General features: G+C 37.5%; 1 protein-coding gene and 1 pseudogene across 19 annotated transcripts in view; both read right to left on the reverse strand.

Moving 5' to 3' along the window:
• Positions 1–26,848, reverse strand: part of RBMS3 (RNA binding motif single stranded interacting protein 3) — a 1,328,331-nt gene that overhangs the window by 645,016 nt on the left and 656,467 nt on the right. The window lies entirely within an intron of this gene.
• On the reverse strand, positions 1,423–1,510 carry LOC119865465 (annotated as a pseudogene).

A 26,848-nucleotide genomic window follows, 5' to 3' on the forward strand; every position in this document is an offset into this window, starting at 1 on the left:
GTTCCGAGGCTAAAAATACAGCACACAGAGGCAGAGATCTCTGCACAGAGCCCAGGACGTGGCCATTCCAGGTGATCTAGCAAGTGAGCCACAGAGGGAAGCCACGTGTCTTGAAAAAGAACCAACTATGTATAAAGAGCTGGTCCTTGAAGCAAATGTAAACTGTATCAGTCAAAACCATGCATCATCTATAAATAGTTAAAAGGCCTTAACTATGAGAAGCTCACAAGAGTGCTGAAAAATGAAAAGGGGCAAATAAGGAATTCAAGAAGGAAAGAAGAATCTAGACGAGACCAAAATGCTCTGCTACAGGGACAGATGGTCACACCTGGGTCCCTGCTGAGGAAAAGGAAAGGTTAAAAAAAAAAAAAAGAAAAGAGAAGGAAAAGGAAAGGTTGAAATCAGTGTTCATGACTTACTTTTCAGAAGTGCATTTAAGTACACCACATAGCAAAATCTGTTATTCCCACTCCAACGAGTTTTCTTGCCCCCCCCCCTTTTTTTGATTTTACTTATTTATTCATGAGAGACACAGAGAGAGGCAGAGATATAGGTAGAGGGAGAAACAGGCTCCCTGTGGGGAGGCTGATGTGGAAACTTGATCCCAGGACCCCGGGATAAGGACCTGAGCCTTAGATAGATGCTCAACTCCGAGCTACCCAGGCATCCCTATTTTTGTCCTCTTAATGAAGTCCAGAGTTAAAAATAAAAACAAAAATTTAAAAATAGAAAAACAAAAAGTAAAAAATAAATTTAAAAAAATAAAAATTTAAAAACTAAATTGTGAAATATAGTGATCTATCTTGCAGTGAATTTATTTCCACACAGAGTGGACAAATCCAAGGAAACAGACCCCATTTCAGAACCCTGTTTGAACAACGGTAATATATGGCTGGTTGTGCTTTTTTTTTTTTTTTTAAGATTTTATTTATTTATTCATGAGAGACACAGAGAGAGAGAGAGAGAGAGGCAGAGACACAGGCAGAAGGAGAAGCAGGCTCCATGCACGGAGCCCGATGTGGGAATCAATCCTGGGTCTCCAGGATCATGCCCCGGGCTGAAAGCGGCACTAAACCGCTGAGTCACCCAGGGATCCCCTAGTTGCACTATCTTACTGGCTTCACTATTATTTTCCAAAAATGCCTGCAATTGCATAATGCCCGAAAGAGCTTATTTTACACCTGAAATTATTGCTAGACTTAAGTGCAAGTCATGGGGGGAAATGATTTTTTTAAAATAAGGGGGGGTGTGTGAATGATATTAAGAGATATTAAATAGGTGATTTTTAAAATTTCAGCTAGAACTCCTCCACCTAAGACAAGGCACACATTTCAGAACAGAAGGGAGGAAGAAAGGAGCCAAGAATACAACAGATATGTTACATATGGCCTATGACTTTTGTTTCTTTCTATTGCTAATTTTACATGGTATACTGGAGCTAAACATGCATTTTAGGTCATGTAGAGATCAGATACTACACTTGATCTTAACCAAGAGGCCAAGAAGTGATTAGGTCATGTAAAGATCAGGATATTGTAAGTCATATAGGAGACTCAAATCTCAGCATTTTCCAACTTCCACTTACCTAGTCACAAGTTGAAAATTATCAACACTGCTTTGTCCCAAAATTCAAAAGATTAAAGGAAAAATATGAGTTTGTGTACAGCTTTGGTTTCTGATTTAGGTTCTGTGTTGTTGTTTCTTTTTACTATGATAATAATAGATAATTCTGCAGCTACTATAAATTCTATCATGTTATGTGCTCCTGTTACAAAAATCAACTTTGTATGAGATTAAGTATATTTCTATTTTTATTTAGGAAAAATAATTTAGATATAAACTAGACTTCTCTCATAGTGATAATCACTGATGTGTGTAAGATGTTTGATATTAAGGCAGCAGCCTCACAAATGGAGATTTTACAAGGGACATTCTCATTCTATCTGAGCCTCCTTCTTTCTCAAATTGCTGTTAACATTACAAACACCGTCTTCTGCTCAGTTCTAAAGGATGAGACTAGAATTTGATGTTCTCCATGGTGATGCCAAGTCCAGCTCTTGGCACGTTGTGTGCTCTCAATGAACACCCATTAGGCAAATAAATGACTTCTAGCAAGAAGCGTCAAAAGCATAATCTTCAAACAATGGGCTGCTCCAGAGTTCTAAGCATCCCCATGAATTCTCTACCCTATTCATTTAATGGCAAAGGGGTGCTACTGTAGCTAAAGAGCTTATGGCAATCATTTATAAACCCTATCTGTGGTTTGGCATTTAAGTACCTTCTAATGCTCACAGAAATTAACTCCAAGGAGCTATCTACAAATCTTTTGCAAATAGTGGGGTTTCCTTACATGACATATTTTCTAAGATGGAAAACCACTAGCTGGAGTATGGCCATTGTTTCTTTCACATGTGAGAAAATTATTGGCATGGCAACTGACTTGATCTAAACTAGGTAGTTCAAGAGAATTGTAGTCAAGAATACCAAGACTAAGATTTTCTATTCATAAAGTGAACTCCTTATATATACCAGATCTATCTGAATGTTAAAGAATGAACTTCGTGATCATGTCTATGACATGTAAGACTTTCATTAGATAATAATGGTTCCAGAATATTACTGCTTTTTAAGTCATCCAAAGTTATTATAGCTTTGTTAGAATTCATATATGTTTATGTAAATAAGGGATATTTCTGAGTAAATAAAAGCAAATAAATAGAAAACATTTTCACTAGATTAGAAACCTTTTAACTTCTTGTATCAGTGATTTGTTTTGTTTTAAAGATTTTATTTATTTATTCATGAGAGACACAGAGAGAGAGGCAGAGGCACAGGCAGAGAGAAAAGCAGGCTCCATGCAGGGAGCCCAATGCAGGATTCGATCCCAGGACTTCAGCATCATGTCCTGGGCTGAAGGCAGACAACGGCTGAGCCACCCAGGCATCCTTCGTATCAGTGATTTGTATGATGTCTGCTTCTCTCTGTACAGATACAGTAAATGTTGGTTGACCCATAAAAGGAAGGAGGTAAGAAAAAAGGAAATGAAGACAATAGAAAAGAGAAAAGAACTCTTCACAGAGGTAGTATCCTGTAGAAAATTCTATAAAACTCTAACATAGTGCCTGAAGATATCACTGTTAATTATTTTTCCACTTTTTAATCATGTGTTCCTGGGCACTCTTGTCATTATAGCCACTACTGTAATCTTTTATAGTGTCTAATTTCTAAAAATCAATAAAATGAAAATAAAACAATGTATTAAGCAGCTTTTCTTTTTAAAAGGAAAACACTTAGAACCACTAAATGTTACTAAGTAAAGAAGCATAGCAGTCAGAAGGGACAGACACGTGACAGGCTTCAGTGGCTGTAGCCCTAAGCTGAACACTTCTAGCTGGCTTGGTGGCTTTGACCTTCATAAATGTATAAATTGCTTTCATTTTGAGTCATGTAACTGATTATTTGTATCCACGATGGAATGCTAGTTGAAAGGCAGGAAGCATATGGAACACTGATGTTGAAATAACAACTTGTGTTCATCTTATATAACACATCAAGATGACTCTAGCATTTCATAGACAAACGTAAGAAGAAAAAAAATGCATGTTGACATATTTCCAATTTGGGTCTTCACTTAAAAGGGATAAAAAGCTATGTACATCAGCAACACGTAACAAGTAGAGAAAGCTCATAATCTGAAATTCATACCTTATCTTATCACTTAGAAATAACTTACGAAAATTATAAAGTTTAGCCACACAAAACACACTGTAATCTGAAATTTTCTTGTGGTCAAATTATTATTATTTTTATATTTTTTCCATATACATTCCTTAAAAATTTAACTTTGAGGTAAATGACGGATATATCATTTGTTAAATGGGAAACAGTAAAAATCTCTCATTATTATATTTCATTATACACCAGATAATAATGTAAAAATAATTATTTTCAATTCCTAAGGAAGTTCTTAGGATCATATATCTCAATGAAAAGGGCAATTATATCATAAAAGTTTGGGGAACGTTTGATACAAAATAAAAAATACTGAATGCAAAGGGACTATTTGGAGGCTATTTAGGTTGTAAATGAAGGAAGAGCTCTAGGGAGTTCTGTATTCAGATTCCTTCCCCATGACATGAATAGATCCTTTAGTATCAGAGATGGCTAAGTCTTTTAAATACTAACTCAATCTATACCTCAAAACTTCCTGGTACTGCAGCTCAGGAGACAAAGCTCAAAGACTTTCCCAAGATCTTGGAAATAAAGAGCACCGAGACAAGATCCATATTCTATCCTTTCTGACTTCAAAATCTATTCTTTTCAATATGCCATATTCTATTTATCTCATCTTTCTGTGAAAGGGTATCTTAATCTGGCATTTCAGTATCTCTTAGTAGCTACCCATTAAAAAAATACTGCACTTATTCAAACTCGTAATTCATAAGTAAAAACAACATCCTTTCTCCAATGCATTTCTGATAACTCCAAGTTGCCTGAATAGCTAATCATGGCATTACTAATAAGTAGCTAACAACATAGAAATCAACCTAGTAGTAAATGTTTCTTTTTAAAACAGTTCTCTGTAAGTGAATAAAATTCTCCCTGATTATTATTTCCAGGAATTAAGCATCTTCAAGTGATGCATGGTCTATCTCCAAATTTTTCTCTGTGACAGCATAAATGCTTCCATTTATACACCTTAGAATGTTTCTAAGAAGGAAGATTATCCAGTTTATTAAACAATGAATGGCTCCTTTCACCTTTGGAGAGAACTTTTTTTTTTTAATGAAATTCCCTGAGACTGTTTATATGCAAGGAGTTTGATTTTTAAGAGTTAAAATAAAACCAGGCATTCTGAATCTTTCAGAGGATTCGATTTATAAAACCCTCCCATTTTGTAGAACCTCTGCCCCTTCCCAACCAGGTAACTGTGGCCTCACCTAAAAGTTACCCAGCATACTGTGCAGAGGTGATCTAGATAGACATGAGAAAGCACAACCCATGGACTTACAGGAAAGGTCTGGATGAAATAAGCCTGTTGCCTCCTTTTACATAGTAGAGACAGAAAGTTCAGAAAGGCTGAGTGACTTAAGTACAATCTCAAAGACTGTCCTGGTCAATACCAGGTTTAAAAACTGAAATCTAAAAAAAAATAAAAAATAAAAAAATAAAATAAAATAAAATAAAAAATAAAAAAAAAACCCTGAAATCTGAGGCTCCAGTATCTCAAAAAGAGATTTTATTTTTAATTTTTATTTTTACCATGTGCTTGCCAGAATATTAATGCAGAGGACAGGGTTTTATGGGGAGAGGGCATTAACTGACTGAGTCATCACCTCCTCTACCTCCCTGACAGCATCTCTACCTCTTTCCACACATAGTGGAACTATTATAAGTCAAAGGAAAAGTGGTCATAAGAACTAAACAGGACTGAGCAGGCTCCCAAACTCAAGACAGAAAATGCAAATGAAATGAAATAAAGAAGATAGCCTCTTAGCAGTTGGTATATGAATTCTATTCAAGGAGAGAGGCCTGCCTTGTACTTTGAGGGCATTCCCCAAGCCCCATGGAATCCCCTGAAAGAAGCAAGGGAAGAGTTGTGTGGCTGTGCGTCATGGAGTCAGCATGATGTCAGAATGCAATGGACAGGCTGGGTGAGTCCCCCCTTAACCTCCACCACTTTGTTCCGAATTATGGTGCCACATTCTCAGCTTAGCTTCTCAATCTTTTGGGATCTGGCCTCTGGCTTTACCCTTTACTTCCACACCTACCACTTACCCCTCAGCTCCCTTCAAGCCATGTTGAAATATTTGTCCTTACTCAAATACCTGGTGCTGGTTCACGTCTCCTTGGCTTTTTACAGGTTACAATGCTATCTCATTGCTTCTTTAACTAGCAATCCCACTTGTTCTTCAAAATTCAGTCTAAATATGGGCTCTTCCAGGGGATTTTCCCTGAATCTGATTTTGATGCCCTTATGCTCTCCCAGCATTCTGTTCATGCTTCTATTATAGCACTGATAAAAATGTAATGTAATCATTGATTTGCATATTTATTACTTACTATAAGCCTCTGGAGGTTTGGGATCTTGTCTCACTCAACTTTGTATCCCTGGCACGTAGCACAATACCTGGCCCACAGTTCACACTCAATAAATGATAAATGTGTGAATGAATTAATAAAATGCCAAAAGACAGAAGTTATACCATGATTGCCTACATTGGTTGTGACTTTGGGCAAATCACAAACTCTATCTGATCATCCAAAGGTAATCACTCAGAACTGATTGTTAATCAGTGTCAGGGGACAACATTTTCATGCAAAGGAGCTCTGCTTTTTATGAGTTAAAACAAGGAGGACCTTGCAGTTTGAGGGCTTTAAAAAAGTGAGATATCAGCTGGCTGATACATAAGGCTATTCATTTTTCTGATGTGGTATGTTTCTCTCTCTATTACTAATGCTTACAGTACCTAAGGTAGGACCTTTGGCACCTTTGCGTGACATCATTTCAACTTGCAACTGATTCCCAACTGAGCTCAGCTCCTATATTCTCCGCTCACAAGATTCTTATCCATCTATTTTATAAACCCAGGAAAAGTTAGCTAAATTAAGCCATGAGTGATCATTTTAAGCTGAGTACTGCATAAAATGCAAACTTTTCTTTGAAACATAGTAAAGATACCCAATTGTTATGATTGTCACAAACGCCTGGTTTTTTTGAGTTGGATTGACAGGAACAGAAGAAAAAACAGGAAATTAACACCAAAGACTTGTGGGACAATACAAAAGTGTTTAACAGGATCCCAAATGGGGTAATTTGATCTCTCCCATTATTATCTTGTATGAACCTACAAATCAGAACAGGAAAAGGAATTCTTGAAAAAAAATTAACTAAGATGAAATTAGATATTGCATTCATCACTGAAATTCAACTATAAAGAGGTTAAAGCTGCTCTGTAAATTCCAGATAAAAGGCTCATAACTCATTTCCACTGGAGGGTAATAAGACAAGCTGTTCTTTCCATGAGTGGATGGAACAAGTGTGGTCTTGTAAGAAAAAACTAAAGGTGAGTAAAACATTCTTCTGCTACCTCTGGAAGATGAACTATGTAGTTTAAGTGATGTGACACCACTGTATTTGACCTTTTATCCTTTTATAGTCAGTAAGAAGAAGTATTCCTTCTCAAATCTTTAGATTGTAAATATATAATCCCTTTCAAATTGTATGATTTTGTTATTTCTTAATTATTATGTCTAGTTACCTTTATTTTCATGTATCTCTCTGTATATTTTAATTATTTATTGATTCTTGTCTTTTCTTTGCAAATAATAATAGCTTATATATGTTTTGCCTCTGTGGCTTCTGAATGGTTACAAATTCATTGTACATTCCTTAGCCTGTCACACTAAGGATAGATTGAGTAAGACTTTCTTCACTGTCGATGATTTAAAGTTCTTAGGTTCAGATGCAGACTAAAACCAGAGAAAGACCAAACAAAACTCATCATGCTACTATAGATCTCCTAAAGAATATCATTGAGGGCATATAATGAAATATAAGAGTAAAATATTTAAAAATTTCTTACATCAGATTATGCTTGCTTTCTGAATATATCATTGTTCAGATCTATCATAGCTTAGTTTTGTTAAGCCAAAAACAAATTAGCAACTCCCATAAACTTCTTAGACAAAAATAAATGTCACAGTATTCAAATTTAATAGGCTTTCTTTTAGACCTACCATATTTTGATTTAAGATGTTATCCACATTGGACTAAATTTTTTTCTAAACTCTTTTTACCTATAAGAAACATTTTGGTGAAAAAAAGAGTGGATTTCAAAGAATAAACTAAATCTGGTGCATAAGTAAGGGACTGCTACAAGTATAAAACTGTACACAAAATTAGTCTTAGACAAATTTTATTTTGGTATGTCAATATATCCAGTATTTATTATTCATACTAGGATCACTAAAATGTCTCCAGATGAGTAATAATGGTATTAGTATTTTTCACTCATTCAACATATGTCTCTTGAGTGCATAGGAATTAAAGTTTAAGCCACATAGTCACTTATGCAAGCCTCATTTCTAAGAAGCAGATAGTTCAGAATAGAAGTTTAAAGTTAACAATTAAATAGTGTAGCTCAAAATATAGTAATCAGTAAGATACAACCCAGAGGCTGGCTACCTATTTTTATAAATATAATTTTAGCAGGACACAACTGTAGCCATTTGTTTAGGTATTATCTATGGCTGCTTTTACATTACAAGAGCAGAGTTGAGTTCAGTGGGAAGTCTATGTCCATCGAATCCAAAATTTTATTTTGTCCTTTACAGAAATGTTGACCCCTAGTAAAGGTGATTGTAACTACCACAATAAGTTCAGACAAAATGACAAGACAGTGCATAAAAAGATTACTTCCTTCCTTACCAGGGAGGTATCATTTGAGATGAGACATCAAATAGGGGTGAGAATTTTGACCAACAGAATCACTGCAAGTAGCAATCTTAATAAAAAGGAATCAGTTGAAAGACATACACACAAGATATATTTACTACAGTTAAAATATCAACGTGTACAGTTTGGTTAGATGATGAGCTACAGGTAGTAAATTCTAATGGAAGTCATATTTCTGTATCCAACTCATTCACACCAGCATGTCTAGACATACCAGTCATTTATGGCTGAAGTCAGTGGTCATGGCACTACGGGGTGGTCACCAGTTCTCAAATAGTGTGACTATCTCTCCTAGTTGTACCTATCAAAACCTATAAGACACAGTGAACAGAGTATTCAAAGGGAAATTTATAGCTTAAAACACTTTAGGAAAGAACAACTCTAGTTCAGAAAAATTCATGTTTGATACATGAAGTTAGGTCTAAAATAATTCCTCCAGTCCATAAAACTCATTTTGAGATAAAGCCTGAGATGTGAATTCAAAGTTGAGTTCCTTGATAAGCAGCTCCCCAGCAGGCTTTGAAGATATGAAGTCTAGTTCCCCTCCATATACCCTATATACCTAGAGGAAAAAGCAGAATGTAGTGCTGAAACAAAGGGTGGCTATACTCTCCTGACTCTTAAACAACAACTTTACCCTCCAGGTATCTTTCGCAAACCTCACCCTCTACTGTAGTGCTAGAAATCATGGACTCTGGAGCCACATTAACTCCATAAGTCTCCTGCCTTCTGGCTCTGTGATCTTAGAAAAGCTAGTTAAACACTCTGTACTTCTATCTCCTCATTTGTAAAATTAGGATTCTAATAGGATAGTAAACCCTTGTCATATCTTTTTAAATAGGATCCAAATACTCAATCCCATAAAATATGAGAATGGATTATTGTGAGATTAACGAAATGACCAGAGTCAGCTGGCTGGCTGAGAATTCCAAAGATCTCGGAGACAACTGCCAACTGTACTATATTCGAATCCGTAGGGTACAGTGTCATGGGATTTTGCCACAAAGTTACTATGAAGACTGAGTTAATATATAAAATGTCTAGAACAGAGTCTGGCATAAAGTTGGCAATATATATAATGGTGACTATTATCACTCTGACTGCTCCTGTCTCTACCATAACTACCTGTACGCCACTGTTGCACCACCACAAAACAGACAAAACCAAAGAAAGAGAATTTGCCAATGACCAAGCAGCAAGAGCAAGGCGATTTCCACATATTTGTTCAAGGGTAATCCCTTTAGGTTGTACTGACTACTCTCCACCCATTTTGAATTTTCCCTTTGCCAAAAGCTGTCAACAAATAAACTCTGGGAGGGAACAGGGCCAAAATGTGAGGCTGGCATTCAAAAGAGATTGGACTTATATTAAGCATGCTGTCCATCTATAAACCCATCACCTGCTTGGGACACACTGCTCGCTCTAAAGGCGAAAGCTATTTTTCCAGTGGGCGTCACGCTGTTATAACAAAATATCGTCAACCTGAAGTTTATGGACCATAAGCGGTAGAATATTATTCCTATGAAAGAGCTTTAGGATTCCTGAGGGGAGAAAAGTATTGCATGTGGCTAGCAAATTTGAGAGGTGGCAGTGGTTCACATCATCCTTATTAATGCCATGACATTTAACGTGACACTGTTGAAAGTAAATCATGTCATCACAGACACCAGTGACCTGTTCCTCAACCTTTCTTGTTCAAGGCAGGAGTCCCAGACTGGAATTTGGAAAAGCTGGCCACCCAGAGCTTTCATGCCCACGGACATGAAAATGAGTCTTGGCAAATCTAGCTGTTGTGGAATTAACTTCATTTCTTTACTGGAGGTGGTAGTTTCATAATACCATGGCAGAAAGAGAAAGATACAAGGCTGAGGGCAGTGAGGGTTTTTACATGTTTCCTACCTCTGTTTTGTTGTGCACTAAATAAGACCAGATGTTTCAACAAAGAAATGAAACCAAAGTCACACTGTGTTTGATTTGTGGGACCACCCTTACTTGAAATGCCAGCTCATCATTCCAAGGTTTGAAAAATGATGTGCATGACAAGCAAGATAAGAAATGTTGAACATTCCTTCAAAAAAGTAATTAATTATATGATCCACAGATGGTAAGAAAATGCCTTCCAGGTCGGCATTGAGAAATGCAGAAATTGTTTGCCAAAGGGTTAGAACCAGGGCATATTCTCTCACCCCTCCCATGCCTCTGTCCTGAAACCACGGGGTGGGGTGAGAATGGCACTGTAGGAATAGTGAGATTAAGGGGAAAAGCAGAACTTAACCCATAAGAGCTGAGAGAATGAGGGGGTGGGGGGAGAGGAAGAGAGAAAGCAGATCAAAAGCAAGGGATTTGGAGATTATCTAGAGTGCCCATGGTTTCCAGGGAATAGCATTTTGGCAAAAGGTCAATATAGGGAGTCACCGCAAATGCACGTTTAGTTTACGGGAACTCAATTCTATGTGTGTAGATGTGCTGGTTTGGGGGAAAGATGAAGGAGACGAAAGGAAAAAGGGAGGAGAGAGAGACGAAGGGGTAAAGAGAGGGACAAAGGGACATACAGATACACAAGAAGAGAGAGAGAAAAGACAGAACACATAAATGTAGACAGAGAGAGACAAAGAGAGAAAAGAATGAGAAAAACTAGTGATTTAAATTTGTAGACACTTACCATGGTCATCACCATTCTACTAATGAATTTATAACGGAGAGTGAGCTCTAGTCAATTCTAGATTTTCAAATTGTTGAAATCTGAATTTGCCTTCCCCTGTTCATTCCTGGTTATTTTAGGCCTCTTTATCACTGAACTTGCTGAGAGCAGTTCAAATATTTAAAAATAGAGCACATATTCTTTAAAAAAAATTTAAAAGGGGGGAGTTTGACCCCTAAATACAAGTTATTTACTTTATCTTACGTTCAACTAAAAAAATAGATTATTGTAGAGGAAAAATAATAATATAACTGGCTGTTTTGGATTTTAAATTCCTGATAATTGTTTTATAACTAAGAATGTAACAGTGGAGGTATTATTTTGCAGAAGACTATGTGGTTTCAAAGTTTGGGAAATGGTGGGTTCATCGAATTTAAACAGGCCTTCGACCTTTAGATTTTCTTAAAGCCCTAAATACTTAACAAGGGGCACTGGGTTCTCTACAATATAGATAAACAATGCAGCTTTTCCCAAAGTGACTTGATCAGAGAGTCCTTTCTTTCTCCAAATACACCTCACAGCACAAATGCATCCTGGAACTTTAGAAATCTCGTATCCAATTCAAGCTCTCCAATTTCATGCTTTCTGCTAGCCAAGGGTATATGCCATCATGAAGCAAATCTCCCCAAATGTAGGTTTTATTGCGATATTTCCATGCTTATTACTCTATAGTGGTTTCCAATTGTCTATAACTGTGAATCTCAAACTTTCCCCAAACATTTGGATGAAATGGCCACCCCAGGCACGCATGCCATATTTATTCTCTGGCTTCACATATCTCCTGGCACCATACCAACTTCCTTTGGTTGTTTCTCTATCATGATAGTAGACACACATCTGGAAGATCAAGTACCTATTCCCCAATCAGTCTGGCAGTCCGTGCCTATTACAATCAGTCCTCAGCCCACTTTTTCTGTGTCCTTTCCTATATTCTTCAAGCCCAGACTGATTGGAGATCTCCATTTCAATTAAGAGAAGAGACATATTAGAGAACCGGAGAATGATATTCTCCTGACACAGATCTCTAGAGATAATGAGAGAACCTTACAAACACACCTCAAATCTGTTTGCACATAAAAGATAATGTCTAGCTCTGCATATTAGCTCTGTTTATCAACCAGCACCTTGCCCGGACCCCATTAACCTACAAATCAGGGATATGATGTGAAGACATAATGACTATGTCTTGGACCACAGAAAAGGCAGGGCTCAAGAGTGATAACATAGTGGCAAAGTTGGATATATAACATTAGACACAGATTTGGACTCATTGGGAGTTGCCTAGTGCAAACTAAGAGGTATTGTGTTTTGTTTTGGTTTGCTTTACTTTGCTTTGCTTTGCCTTACTCTTATCTAAAAACAAAAACTCAGTGGAGATAAAACACTAGTTAATCTATATAAGAAAAACATAATAACACATGACCGCCAGAGCCAAAAGCATGAATAAATATGGCAGATGCGGCTCCTCAAAGAGCCACAGGACCTGTAAGTTTTCATTCCATCAGTTTACCCCATGGAGTCCATCTTGAGTGATTTTTCCCTCCAGCTTTAGCCTTGATAACAGTGAGGGAAGGTGGGGCTGGAGGGAATGACTTCTGTGCTTTCCTTTCTTTCATGTTCCCGGGAAGAGAAAATCTTCCCATAAAACAAACAAATAAATCTTCCTGTGAAAATGTGCACACACAAATATGGTTTATAGGCCTCTCGTTCTTCACCGTGGTCTATAGAATGTCACTAAAAATCAAAGCTTTTGATAAAAATACAGAAGCTTAAAATCTTGGAGTCAAGGGCATTTGAGAATTTCAGTGGAAAGCATCCAATTCCATTGCATGCGTTTCCTGTGCATTTAGTAATAGTTTCCCCCATTTCAAAATTCCTTAATTATTGGAACTATAAAGCATGAAGTTCTACTAGGAAGAAAAATCTGCCTTTGCCTCTCCAGATTTGACCTCTCCCAGGCCCCCCTGGCTCGCTCACAGAAGATGACCTATTTTATGGAGATTAAAGTTTTCAGAAATGATCCATTTCTACTTCGTCCAATGCAAAATTTATCTTTGTCCTCATCTGCCCTTTTTTTCCTCCTTTTTCATAGGAAGAAGTGGTTATGGATTAGGTTTTTTAAGGCCAACTGTCTCACCTGTATCCTGGATCTGGTCAATATCTGCCACATGCATCCAGGATCTATGTTTTATGGTTACCATACTATGGGAAGGTGTTTTTGAAGTAGGGAGGGTTGTGTGTGTTTGTGGTCTCAGTCCAAAGATGAGGTGGTGGTGAAGGATGGTAGCCCACATTAGTATCTGCCCATCTCTTAATTTTTGTTCTCAAACTTCTGGAAAAAGTGGGCTATGCTAATGCCTCCAGTTCCTCCCATCCCACTATATTTTCATAACCTACCTTACCTGTCCTCCAGCTGAAACTATTTTCCTGAAGGTCAATACTGAAGTTGACTTACTAAAAGCAATGCATTTTGTTCTCAGTCTTCAAATACCTAAACTCTTTCCAATGCATGAAATCACTACATACTTTTCTTGTTATGATATTTCATATTCCCTTTGCTATCATAATTCTCATTTCTGTTTCTTCCATATCTCTGACCAATTCTTGCTCCTTCACTGGCTGCCTCCTTAATATTTCCCTAGGATTCTGTCCTTGATTTTTTTCCCTATTTCTACAGTTTCCATTTTAATCCTGTTTCTTCTAAAAGCTGTGGATCACTCCCAAATATCAGCAAAATAATGATAACCATAGTGCCTACCTCATAGGTTGTTGTAAGGATTTAATGAGGCATTAGCTGTTACTGCTTTTATTGTTTTTTAAATAATTAAATCTGAATCTTTATTCCATATCTTGGTTATGACTCCCCCATACAAAGTAATAACAGACTTCTAGCCCGCTACAGATCACCAAACCCTTCCAAATTCACATGTCCAAAACATAACTCACTGTCAGGTTCCCACAACTTGTGCTTCCTCTCTCAGGTGAAGATGTTCCATCTTCAGGGTCATTTCAGCATGAAGCATTTGACTCATCTTTGAAACCTCTCCATCCCTTAGCCCCATTCACCAAACTACCACTCAATTACTGCTAAAGCTCTCTCTACAATGCCTCTTCACTTTTAATACAACTTCCTGAAGCCAGAAGTTCATGATCTCTTACCTGGGGTTACTTCTAACCTGACTTCCTGCCTCCAAGTTCTGCCTTTAGAGTCTCCCTCCTAATCAATACTAGAGTTAACTGTTCAAAACCCTTGTCTAATTATATCACCTACACTGAAAAAAAAAAAAAAAAAAAGATTACCGCTCATTTTTTTTTTAACTTTTATTTATTTATGATAGGCACACAGTGAGAGAGAGAGGCAGAGACACAGACAGAGGGAGAAGCAGGCTCCATGCACCGGGAGCCTGACGTGGGATTCGATCCCGGTCTCCAGGACTGCGCCCTGGGTCAAAGGCAGGCGCCAAACCGCTGCACCACCCAGGGATCCCTACCGCTCATATTCTTAATGAAAATATATCAGTATCCTTCCCAAGGCATTCTAGATTCCTGACCAAACCTCTCCCACTTTTTTTTTCCTCCCTATTTTCCACCACTATGCCCTATTTCTCTGTAGGGCATACTTTCCAACTCAGACTTCTGGCCAAACCATGCCTTCAGACACTGCCACGCAATTCCACACATTCTTTAAAATACATCTCAAACAACATATCCCCCATGAAGTTTTCACCAATATTTCCAGACTGACAGAATCACTAAACTCTGGCCCTGGTGTGTTTCTGTACCCACTAGACGATTAAATAGATCCTGTATCGCATAGTAGGCATGCATGTTTCTGTCCTAAATTCCTTCCTAAATTGTATACTGTTGTCTAATTTAGTAATTCATCTCCTTTATTCATTCAGCATTGACCAAGTGCTTTCTATGCACCAGCTATTATGATAAACTCTGGAAATAAATATGAAAATAACTCTGTCTCCTCCAATAAACCAGCCTTTTCAACTTAGCAGAGTGCCTGGTACATGGCAAGTACTAAATACATACGTGTAAAATGGAATTGTACCTAACATTACAGGTGAGATAAAGGCACCATGTATTCAAACCCTTCTCCAATTCTCTATGACAAGCTAAAACTCTGTAAGAGTTCAAACCAACATTTTTCAATTTTAAACATTCATTCCAATTGCTACAATATACCATCCCACAAATGTTAAAACACACACACACACACACACACACACACACACACACAATTTGATATGACTTTACAGGTTTACAAAAGTGCTTTCACATAAACCTTTAGTCTATAAGAGTAAATATATTACGTGAATAACAAAGATGTTCATCAACCAATAAGGATTCATACTTTTTTTCTGTACCCCCCAAAATTACAGAGAAGCAATTAACTTATAAAAGTTTTTATTTTCCACACTGGTAGAATGAAACTACTGTATGATTATAATACTCTTTTACCCTATAGACGGCATGCTCCTCTGTTCTCTTGAAATCCCAAACCAAAGACAACCACTGTCTACTTGTTGAGCACACTATATGGGGCTTCTGATCTGTTCTGCTCAGGCTTCAACTTTGCACAGAACAATATCACAGTCCCAAGGAATCACAAATAATGCACTGTGAGGAGTCACCTAAATCCTCTTGGGTTTCCCTGCTCATTCCCAGCACTAGCCTGACCTCCAGAAAATCCCTCTCCCCATATAAACCACCACCATCCTAGCATGGGAAGCATGTAGGATGTCCTTTACAAATAGAGAATCACATGCCTACTCATTGCCATATCAGCTATAAATGAATTACTCAAAATATGATTAACACACAGAATAATAATCGCTTATACACAATGCAAAATTGTTTACACTGAAAGAGAGCTTGACCTTCCTCCAATCTCTCCCTTCTGATTTCCTCAGATAAAGCATAATGCATTGATTAGTTCTCTGACCAGTTGTGTAGAGGAGACTAATGCAGCTGGGGGCATCTGGTAAGGGGGAGAGAGTAAAAATAGAAAGAAGCAGATGTTTCAAGGCCACCTGTCTGATGAATGAAAGAAAAAATGACAGCAAACCTAGCAGGCATTTTGAACAAGGTTTACAAATGCAACTGTGTATATGTTGTGTTGGGTATTTTTGTTTGTTTACTCATAGTTCTGTGTAATTTTTTCCCTTTAATTTAACAAATTAAATTAAAATGTGGCTTTTTGCCTTTCCCCTTGGCTACCCAATGTACAGGCAACAAGATGAATAAGATTCAGTGAAGGACAGGAGAAGGAGATTAATGTAATCGCTGAAACTATAGTTCTTGGACATAGGACGTGAGTAGGGTGTGGAAGATGAAGATGGGGCAGGAAGACCCAAGAGAGTCCAAACCAAGAAGGCAGCACAAGCAAAGTCAAGCACATAGAACCTCAAGTGGATCAGCTAAATGGAGACTCCACATTCTCTAGAAGCAACAAATGCTTCCTTCTTCTGTATACATGCCTACCATGTAGCTCCAATTATGGCAGAAATTCAGAAGGAAGGGAGCGAAAAATCTGACCTTCTACAATAGGTCCTCTAATACTAAATATCAATTATTTGTCCTATTATTACTCAACATTTTAAGAAGCATAGTCTATATGAGTTAGGGTCCCTCGGTCACAAGTAACAGTAGTTGAATCTCATTAACCAAAGCAAAAACATCTGACCACTCAAGCAAAGGCAAATGAGGAAACATGCACTTGAGCAGGTAGGAACAAGAGAAGTTCTAGGGAATCTAAGCTGAAGGAGGTAATAGATATTATCTTTTTTTTAAAGATTTTATTTATTTATACATAAGAGACAGAGAGAGAGAGAGAGAGAGAGAGAGAGAGAGGGACAGAGGAGAAGCATCAGTAGGGAGCACGATGAAGGACTCAAACCCAGACCCCAGAATCACACTCTGAGCCAAAGGCAGTTGCTCAACTGCTGAGCCAGCCAGGCATCCCTAGACAGTCTCTTTTAAATGCTAAATGGATAAATCAAGATACATCTTCTTGGGAAAGACCATATACTTTTCTCACAGTGTGTTAAGAATCTATCTGGTGTTCAGATGCCTTGCCCCTTGATAAGCAATTGAACCAAAATCGTACCTAATAGGAGAATAGTTTTATAATAAGAACACTGGAGTGCAATTATGAATGCAGAGGAGAATGGATGCTGGACTGGCAACATCAGATACTCACACCATGCAAACTTCCACACAGCTTTCTAAAGGTGTGTGTGTCATTGCTTCTTTGTTTGTCTTTAGAACAACTGATGAATGCTCCCTGGCTGGCTGAATTTCATGCTTCCTTCTGACCGCTCTTGACTACTGAGTTCTAGTGGGACCCAAACTCTCGATCTCTACACGTTACTATTTTGATGAATTCCTTCAGATGTTTTGTTTTGTTTTGTTTTGTTTTGTTTTGTTTTGTTTTGTTTTAAATGAAGAGCAAAACTTCCCAAACCAAACAATTTCTTTTGAAAAACCACTTTCCTTAAAGAAAATATAGGTAGTTTATTGCAGGTACCATCAATCTAGTTTTGGTAGAACAGAAACTCAGAAACAACTTTAAGGATCAATGATGAACACACTGTTTGGTCTCATGCTCAGCTAAACCGGTGGTGCCTCCTGTAAAACTATGAGGATTCCAAAGCTGTGGCAGGCACAGCCAGCAATTTCCAAAGTCTTCCTGGCCAAGAAAAGTGGGTGAAGCTGGCCAATGTATGTGAGGTAATGATACATTATTGTTATCAGAGACAAAAGAACCATGATCCTGGCATATTATCTGCCACAGGGACTGGGGAACAGAGCCAAAGAGAGAAATAATGCTGAGAGGCAGCTTGGTACTCACTGAACAAATATTTATTGAGCACCTACTACATGCCAGCCATTGTTCTAACTCTGAAGACATAGCAGAGAACAAGATAGACCAGATCACTGTTCTTATACAGTTACATTTTAATAGGGAAGGCAGATAGTAAACAGATAAGAAAGTAAACAAGAAAAATATCCAGTAATGATAAGAGCTGTGTGCATTGCAGGGAGTTAAAATATGGTAAAGCAATGGAGCTTCTTCATTGAGCCTGCTTATAAACTTAGTAGTCAGCAAAAAAATTTAAGCTGGGATCTAAAAAATGAGAAGAAACTATTCATGTTAAGATTGGGCAGGATGAGGGAAGGGGTATCGAGGCAAAGGGAGCAGCTCTTGCCAAGGTCTTGGCATGTTGGAACAATAGAAAGAAGGCCATCGTGGCTGGAATATGAGAGGGTGAGAGTGAGAGTGGTATGAGATGAGGTCATAGCATTGGGCAGGGGCCAGGTGGGTTGTGTGTAGTAAGGGCAGTTTGTAAAGGGTGAGCTCAGATGATATTTCAAGAAGCAGCCACTAAGGATGTGCATTAGGATGGTGGAAAAACCAACAAGACAAGTCAGTAAGGCAGATGTGGGAATTTGAGGAATAAGGTAAGGGAGGGTTCACGTCAGTGAGCTGTAGCAAAAGATTAAGATTTCAGTTAAGAGAAAGAGGATGGATATGAACATTGCTGGGGAGCCAGGACCTTATCATGAAACAGCAGAAAGCACCTGAGGACAGTAATGCCAGGCAGGGTAAGTGACTAGTTAGTGAGCAGGGGTACCACATAAGTTCTACAAAGACTCGGGAGCAACGTGACTGCGTAGAGGTGGTCTTGTGGGGAGCACCAGGGCATTGCCAGTACCCATGATCAGATTTCTACAACTCGTACTTGGATGGGTACTTTGTCTCTGGGATCTTCCAAGTAGTGAGGCTGGAGCTATCATGGCCCTCTTTCATTATTCAAAATTGTGATAGGCCTTTGTCTGCAGGATTGTGATCTCAGAGGCTCCAACTGCAAAAAGCTAAAGGCAGCAGAGGCAGAGCTAAAAAGTGGGAGAGTCCAGTTATAGTCTCCCAGTGTTTTGTTTTGTTTTTTTTTTTTAGTTTTTTAATTCCAGTATATTTAACATACAGTGTTATATTAGTGTACAATATAGCAATTCAATGATTCTACACATTAAAGTGTACTCTTTAATCCCCATCACCCATTTCACCCAACCCCTCGCCTGCCTCCCCTCTGGTAATGATTGGTTTGTTTTAAATCCACCTTTGCTTAGAGCCTTTCCAGTCATTCTAAATATCAGTTTAATTTACAATATACTCCTTCAGAGTAACTACTAAAACTCAAGTAGATAGCAAGTACCATAATCGGGCAAATTGCATACACATTCCCTATCAATTGCAACCAGCTCTTTACAAGAAGAAAAAACCGAAACCCAAAAATGATAGCAAATTGTCAGAATCAAGTTTTTACAATCACTCTTTCCCATTACTTCAGACAATACATAAAAGCAAACAAACATTAAGAGTTCTCTATGAAAAGAAATGTTAAAAGTTTCTCAATTCCCTTTTGTTAATTAATGAATATTTGAGTGTATATTTTCAAATGTACAGACCCTGTGCAATAGATCCACAATCCATTCAACCTTATTTGGTGCTCTGATACATATTTCCCTCTGATACATTCTTAAGAATATATTCATGTCAACAGGATTTATTCTTTGAGGTTTTTATCACCAGGTGTCATCCTGTGCTAGAAAGGTTAAAAAGAGAAATTCAATGAAAGAGAAGTTCACTTTTAAAGTTAAGCAAAACAGACAGGTTTTGTAATGCAGATATACATTTCTTAAATTGAACTAAGAAAGGGTTGTAGAGGTTAAGGTTTGATGGATTCTCACTCTAACACTAGCACCTGAACCCAGTGCCAAGCACCATGCTTCAGACTAAGATCACAAAGGAAAAATACCCCACCAGGCTGTGAAATATTTCTGAACAGTGAACCTAGCCTTTTGAATCATGTCAATTGCCAGGTTCAAGAGACAGTCTGATTCCAATGTAAGGTTGTGGCCTCAACTTCACAATGAAAGGTCTGGACCTGATGACTTCAAAGTTCCTCTCAGTTTCATAAAATTCCCTACTTCTGTTTCCTAGTGAATGAACAAACCAACAGCAGGTAATGTGCTCAGAAAAGCCAATGAGTCTCCATTTAGGCAGGACTGTTGGCTGTTTAGAGGACCCACCATTTGGCAATGGCAGTGGTGGCAGATTTATCGTGGCCCATGGTTGCTCCCCCTTCCTCCCCAGAGTCAAGAACTGGGCTTTCTCAACATCCAATGAGATGATTAGAATCCTGGAGAGAGATTCAACCTAAATCAATTCACATGAGGCTGATGTATCAATAAGAAGGCTAGTTTATCAATAGACAACAGATATTCTTATGATTAGCATATTCACCATTTGCAGAAATAAAAACACAAGCAGTTGTCTAATAAAATGTAATTTAAAAATAGGGAAATGGAGAGACAAAAAGATTCCCCAGATCAGTATGAGGCATGATGAAGCACCCCAATCACATAGCAGAAACCCCTTTTCTATTGGCAACAATGTTTGGTTTTCAGGATTCAAAGTTCCTCTTTCTTGGACAGGGCAGACCATATCTGACTCCTTTCTTTCCTTTCCTTGCCTTTTCTTTTTTTTCTTGTTTTCTTTTCTTTTCTTTCTTTTCTTTTCTTTTCTTTTCTTCTTTTCTTTCTTTTCTTTTCTTTTCTTTCTTTTTAAACACTCTTTCCTAAGATCACTTGAAAAGTCACTGCTTAAACTGATGTTCATATACTCAGGAATATATTGTTTTTCAGCATGTACTGTTAAAATAAGCTAATTTTCAGTCTGCTAAGGAAAACTAATTTTTCTTTTTGCCAAGATCCTGGGACATCTCACTCTGCTCCCCTTGAAGTCTCTTTCTAACATTATCATGAGAGTCTCACTCTAGTATCAAGAGGGCTAAGCCACAAAAACAATCTTAATTATTTAAATTATAGGCAAATCAAAATCCCGATAAATAGCTATGTAGTAGATAGCAATAGCTGGAAAAAGCCACCATCACTAAATTCCAACAGTACTTGGTGAAGTAGTCAGATGCATCTTTGTGAAGGGAGGTTAATGGTAAATGAAAATGGCCTTTAAAGTCATGTTTCCTAGAACAATATTATTCAACCTGTGGTCTATAGACCAGTAGCATTAGCATCCCTTTGGAGATCATAAGATATATTTCTTGGGCCCCACCCCAAACCTATTCAGTTAGAACCTCAAGAAAAAAAATACCCACCATTTGCTTCAACGTGAATAGAACTGGAGGGTATTATGCTGAATGAAGTAAGTCAATTGGAGAAGGACAAATATTATATGGTTTCAATCATATGGGGAATATAAGAAAAAGTAAAAGGGAACAAAGGGGAAAGGAGAGAAAATGAGTGGGAGATCATCAGTGAGGGTGACAGAGCATGAGAGACTCCTAACTCTGGAAAACGAATAAGAGTAGTGGAAGAGGAGGTGGGTGGGGGTTGGGGTGACTGGGTGACAGGCACTGAGGGGGGCACTTGAAGGGATGAGCACTGGGTGTTATGCTATATGTTGGCAAATTGAACTCCAATAAAAAATATACAAAAAGATTAAAAAATAAACAAAAACCAAAACATAAATCTGTGTCTTAACAAGTCCTCCTGAGGATTCCATGTCAACATTTGAGAACCAGTACCCTAAAATACAATTCAAGAAAGAAATTTCATATAAAATAATCCATTGAATATGTACTTTATGTTGGCTAATTGAATTTAAATAAAAAATAAAATAACCAATTGGTAAAATTTTTAAAAATAAATAAATGAAAATAAAGCATGGAAACAAGCACACAAAAAAATGAAACATATCCACTTGTCTCATTCTAAACAAAACTTTTCAAAGATTTTTAAAAATTTATTTATTCATGAGAGACACAAAGAAAGAAAGAGAGAGGCAGAGATGCAGGCAGAGGGAGAAGCAGACTCCCTGCAGGGAGCCCGATTCGGGACTCGATCCCGGGACTCCAGGATCATACCCTGGGCCAAACGCAATGCTAAACCTCTGAGCTACTCAGGCTGCCCTAAATAAAACTTCAAAAATGGGTCCACACAAAAGGATCCCTAGGACAAAACAGGAAATGCACAGCATGGGACAATTGCATGCAAAGATAAAATTGCACTGGAAAAGAAAAGTTCAGACTTTAAGACAGGTTAAACTTTCTTCAAGCCAAGTTCTCTAAACTCTCTGAGGTTCGTCACTCAAATACTCTTGCTAGTGACTAATTCTTTTCTTGACATTTGAAAGAGCCCCATCATGTTGAGGACAATCTTAAACCCTAAGTAAAGAAACACAGGGCACAGATAGGATGGGTGAATGCAGCATTCTCTGTCATCTGCTCCACAGTGGACACTTTGTCCTTACTCTAGGTGACCTCATCCACACTTTGCACTTCAAATATCACCTGCATGTATTTGATACTTAAATCTCTCTTTTTGCCATTGGATTCAGATTTTTAGTTCTTTCTCCTCACTGAAAGCACATCTTAATGTGGGTGTCCTATTACATCTCAAAATCATCATATCTGAAACAAGACCATTATCTTTATCATCAGATGATTCTCAGGCACCTTTCTCCAGTCTTACTGGCCTTTCTCCGGGTCCCTGATGTTCTGTGCCTTCCTATCTGTGCCCACTCTGGTTTAGATCAACTTCCCAAATGCAACCTTTCTGCTCTAGGGCATCTTGCAGAATACTGGTAATCAATTGAAAGCATTTCTTTCTCTTGTATGTTACTTCTCTCGCAATTAAACAGCTTTCAAAGGCTTTCTTCTACTAACTACATCAAAATCCTTACTATTTGCTTGGGTCCCTCTTAATTTGTTATTATTTTTTTGAAACAACTTAATTCCCAATGTTAATTACTTGTAATGATCACCACTTAATATTCAAAAGCATTTTAAAAAGCCTATAACTCCAAAAACCCAGATAAAAATCTTTCCATTTTTTTTTATTTTTTAGGAAATAAACACAGACATAAGCATACACATGCACATACATGCATACACAGATTTTAAAGATAGGTTTGGAACCACATTATAACACTGTTTTGTTTTTTTTTAACACTGTCTATAGCTTGTTTTAAAACCTAACAATATGTCATTTCTTCTAGTCAATATGTCCATATTCATTGATTCCATGGCTGCAGAGTGGTTCTTTTGAAAGAGATATAACATTGTTTACTGAATGTACTCATTATTGATGGACATTTAGATTGCTGACAATCTTCTCTATTAAAAGCAGTGCTGCAATAAGCACCTTTGTGCATATATACTTTAACCTTAGCTGATATTTCTGGAACAGGACTTGCTACAATATAGGGCATGTACATATTTAAAGTCTTTGATACATTATTTCAAACTGAGGCTTAAAATCTCTAACTGTTAATACTCCCCTGATTATGACCAGCGTGTGGGAGTGGCTATCTCCTGATACCTCAGCCTACTCTAGTTATTAGAAAATATTTAAACTTTAAAAAATCTAGCTGGTGATAATATCTTATTTTAGTCTCATTTCTTTGATCATTAGTGAATGTTTAATAGCTATTTCAATTTCTTCATTTCTGAATTTTTGTCCCTTTTATTATTGAAGTACTTTATTTTTTTCCTATTGAGTGTTAGGAACATATTTTATACCTAGAGTATTAATCCTTTTGTGTATTATGTTAGGAACATATTTTATACCTAGAGTATTAATCCTTTTATGCTGCAAACCTTTTTTTTTTTTTTTTTTTTACAAGACTGTTTATTTGTTTGTTATTGTATATTATGGTAGGGTCTTGCTGGTTGAAGACTTAAAAATATTTCTCTGGTCAAAATGCAGGAATTTCCTAAAAACAATAAAGAATTTGAAATCTATCATTATTTTGACTTTTGGTTTATGCCTTATGAAGCTTATTCATAAGGAATGAAGCTTATTCCCTGTACAAAGATTAAATAATTATTCACTTTTTTTTCTTTTCTTTCCTGACTTCTTAAAGCTTTTCAGTAATTGCTACACTCTTGCTGTCCAAACTGTTTGCTCTCTTTCTGTTCCAGCTAAGTCTCTTTTCTCTTCTCCTGTCCACCCCCCTCCACTTCCAACAGCATGTCTATGTTAAGTTCCTATCTTATTCTAGCAGGAATACTCTCCCATCCTTCCCCAGCTTTAACCAATATGTCCAGTGTCCAATTCTTTTTTCTACCTCAAGACTGACCCAAGACTCTCTTCCTTCATGTTCTTGCCCAAACATCTCTTCTCTTCACTTCAAGTCAATATGACACAATTTGGCATTTAATTACTCCCTCTGTGGCATGCATATCCTCTGTTTCCTCAAATAAATTATCAACTTCTACAGAGGAAGAATAATACCATAATCTCCTTCTTTCTTGTCCAAACCACCTTATCCAGTGCCTACCTAAGAGAGAGCTCCATGAACATGCACTGATTGATATATTTTATTTCACGTTCTGAAATTCCAAGTTCCAAATCCCTTCTTAATAACTATCCGATATGAAATAAATGGACACAATGCTGGACTGCAAGATATTGTAATTCAACACAGTGCACAAACACTGAAAAATCTCATTTCCCTCTTTTCCAAAACTCCTTCAGATGAAAAATATACAAAAGTATAGGAGAGAGCAGATGTGCTCAGTCACCTGTTTTTGTTTGGTTTGGTTTGGGGTTTTTTTAGTTGAGTCAACGTTGACATGAAAGTAAACATGTGAATAAGTAAGAAGCAAGCAAATACTTTACAGGGAAAAAAAAACGCCGAGAACCTTGAGGCAAATTTTCACCTTTATATTTTTTCCCAGTTTTATGTCAGTATCTTTAGAATCAAAAGTGAAATATTGGGGCACCTGGGTGGCTCTGGCCTTTGGCTCAGGTCATGATCCCAGGATCCTGGGATGGAGTCCACATAGGGGTTCCCTGCTCTGTGGGGAACCTGCTTCTCCCTCTCTCTCTGCCTCTCCCCCTACTTGCACTCATGCTATCTCTCTCTCTCTCTTCCTTCCCCCGCCGTCAAATAAATAAGTAAAATCTTACCAAAAAGTGAAATACCATTTTGAAAGTAAAAAGTAAAAAAGAAAACTATAAGAGAAACACAGATAAGTATGGAGTAGGTTTCATTATACTTTCCTGAAAATATGAAAATTATTTTTAAAGATTCTATTTACTTATTCATGACAGACACAGAGAGAGGCAGAGACATAGGCAGTCTTGCATCCCAAGATGCAAGGACCTCAGGATCACGACCTGAGCCAAAGGCAGACATTCAGCCACTAAGCCATCGAGGTGCCCTGAAAATCTGAAAATTATAAAATCAATTAAAGGATGTTTAGATAGTGAGGCCATCCTTTCTTTACTCAGTAAATGTTGACTAGCACTTACTATGTACAAGTCCATGTTGTAGGACCAGAAGGCAACATAAAAAAGAAACACAAGATTCTTTACTCTGGCAGTTAGTGGGATACACCAAAGGAAAGGAAAAAGTAGTTAAGTGTCCGAAGAGTGTCTGTAAGTGAATAGAGTTCAGGATACGGAACAGTAACTCTCATGTAGTTAACTAATTGAACACCTACTATATGCCAGACAAGGATTAACGGTAACATAGCTTGAAGATCCTTGAGATGGCCTTTGTTTTTTGAGCATGCAATGCTTCGAAAGAGTAGCCATGATAGCTGGAAGAAGATTAACAGAGGGGCCAAATCAAAGTCTAGTTAATGCTACATGTGAATAAATTTGAAAGATTTTTGAAAACTCAATGTCAGCTGGAGAAACTAAAACAAAACTCAACCCTTTCATTCCCCAATGAATAACCTCGAAATTATCTAGTTAGAACCCGATACCACACCCAGAGCCTGTGCTGGCCTCACTGAAAGCATTTTTAAGCATGAGGTTTAGCTCTAGGGAAGGAAGAGCTGACACTCTATAAGCTGGCTGTAAGAAAATAACACCCCATTCCCTCCTCTAATTTAGTTACTTTAGGGAACAAAAGGCATCCTGGGAACGTAAATGAGGAAAGTGCAAGTATTGTGAAATGCAGCAATGTAAAAACCAGACAATTTCCCAATAGATTCATCTCAGACTGCAGGGTGAGTTTTCTATGGAGCACTGAGACAGACTTGCATTGCTTTCCAAAATAAAACAACAATAAAAAAGAAAAATTCATGTGAGAAGTATGAGAAATATTGAAAGTGGATCTCTCTACATGATTTCAATCCAGCTGATTGCAGAGATGGATGCCAGAGAAGCATAATGGAAGTGCAAAGAAATGTTTCAATGAATAGCATTGATCTGAGCTATCAAAAGGATTCGTACTCCATTATACTCATGTATGGAGTCAATTCTGAGTCTTTCAGTCACCCTCTCCTTACCATTATCACTAATAACAATCTCTTGGAGTTAATAGTTCTTATTTATATTTTATCATCTTCATAATATGTTAATATATTGGCATTCTTTACAGAACACTGAAACACGTTACTACCAGTCTAATATCGATCATCAAGACATCTGATCAAATAACTAAATATTCCTGTGGTGGAAAGCACTGGCAGGAAACTGAAATATGAAAAGGTAAGGAAACCCTGGGGAAATGACATTAAAGCAACTTCTAGAACAAAAGCTGGGCCTTCCAGAACCATGCTTAACACACTGAGTCTTTTCACCTAACCAAAGTGCTACTGTCATTTCTGATTATTAAATTCCTTTCCCAGACTTTGTTA

Source organism: Canis lupus, chromosome 23 (genome assembly GCF_011100685.1).
Source record: "Canis lupus familiaris isolate Mischka breed German Shepherd chromosome 23, alternate assembly UU_Cfam_GSD_1.0, whole genome shotgun sequence".
NCBI lineage: Eukaryota > Metazoa > Chordata > Mammalia > Carnivora > Canidae > Canis > Canis lupus.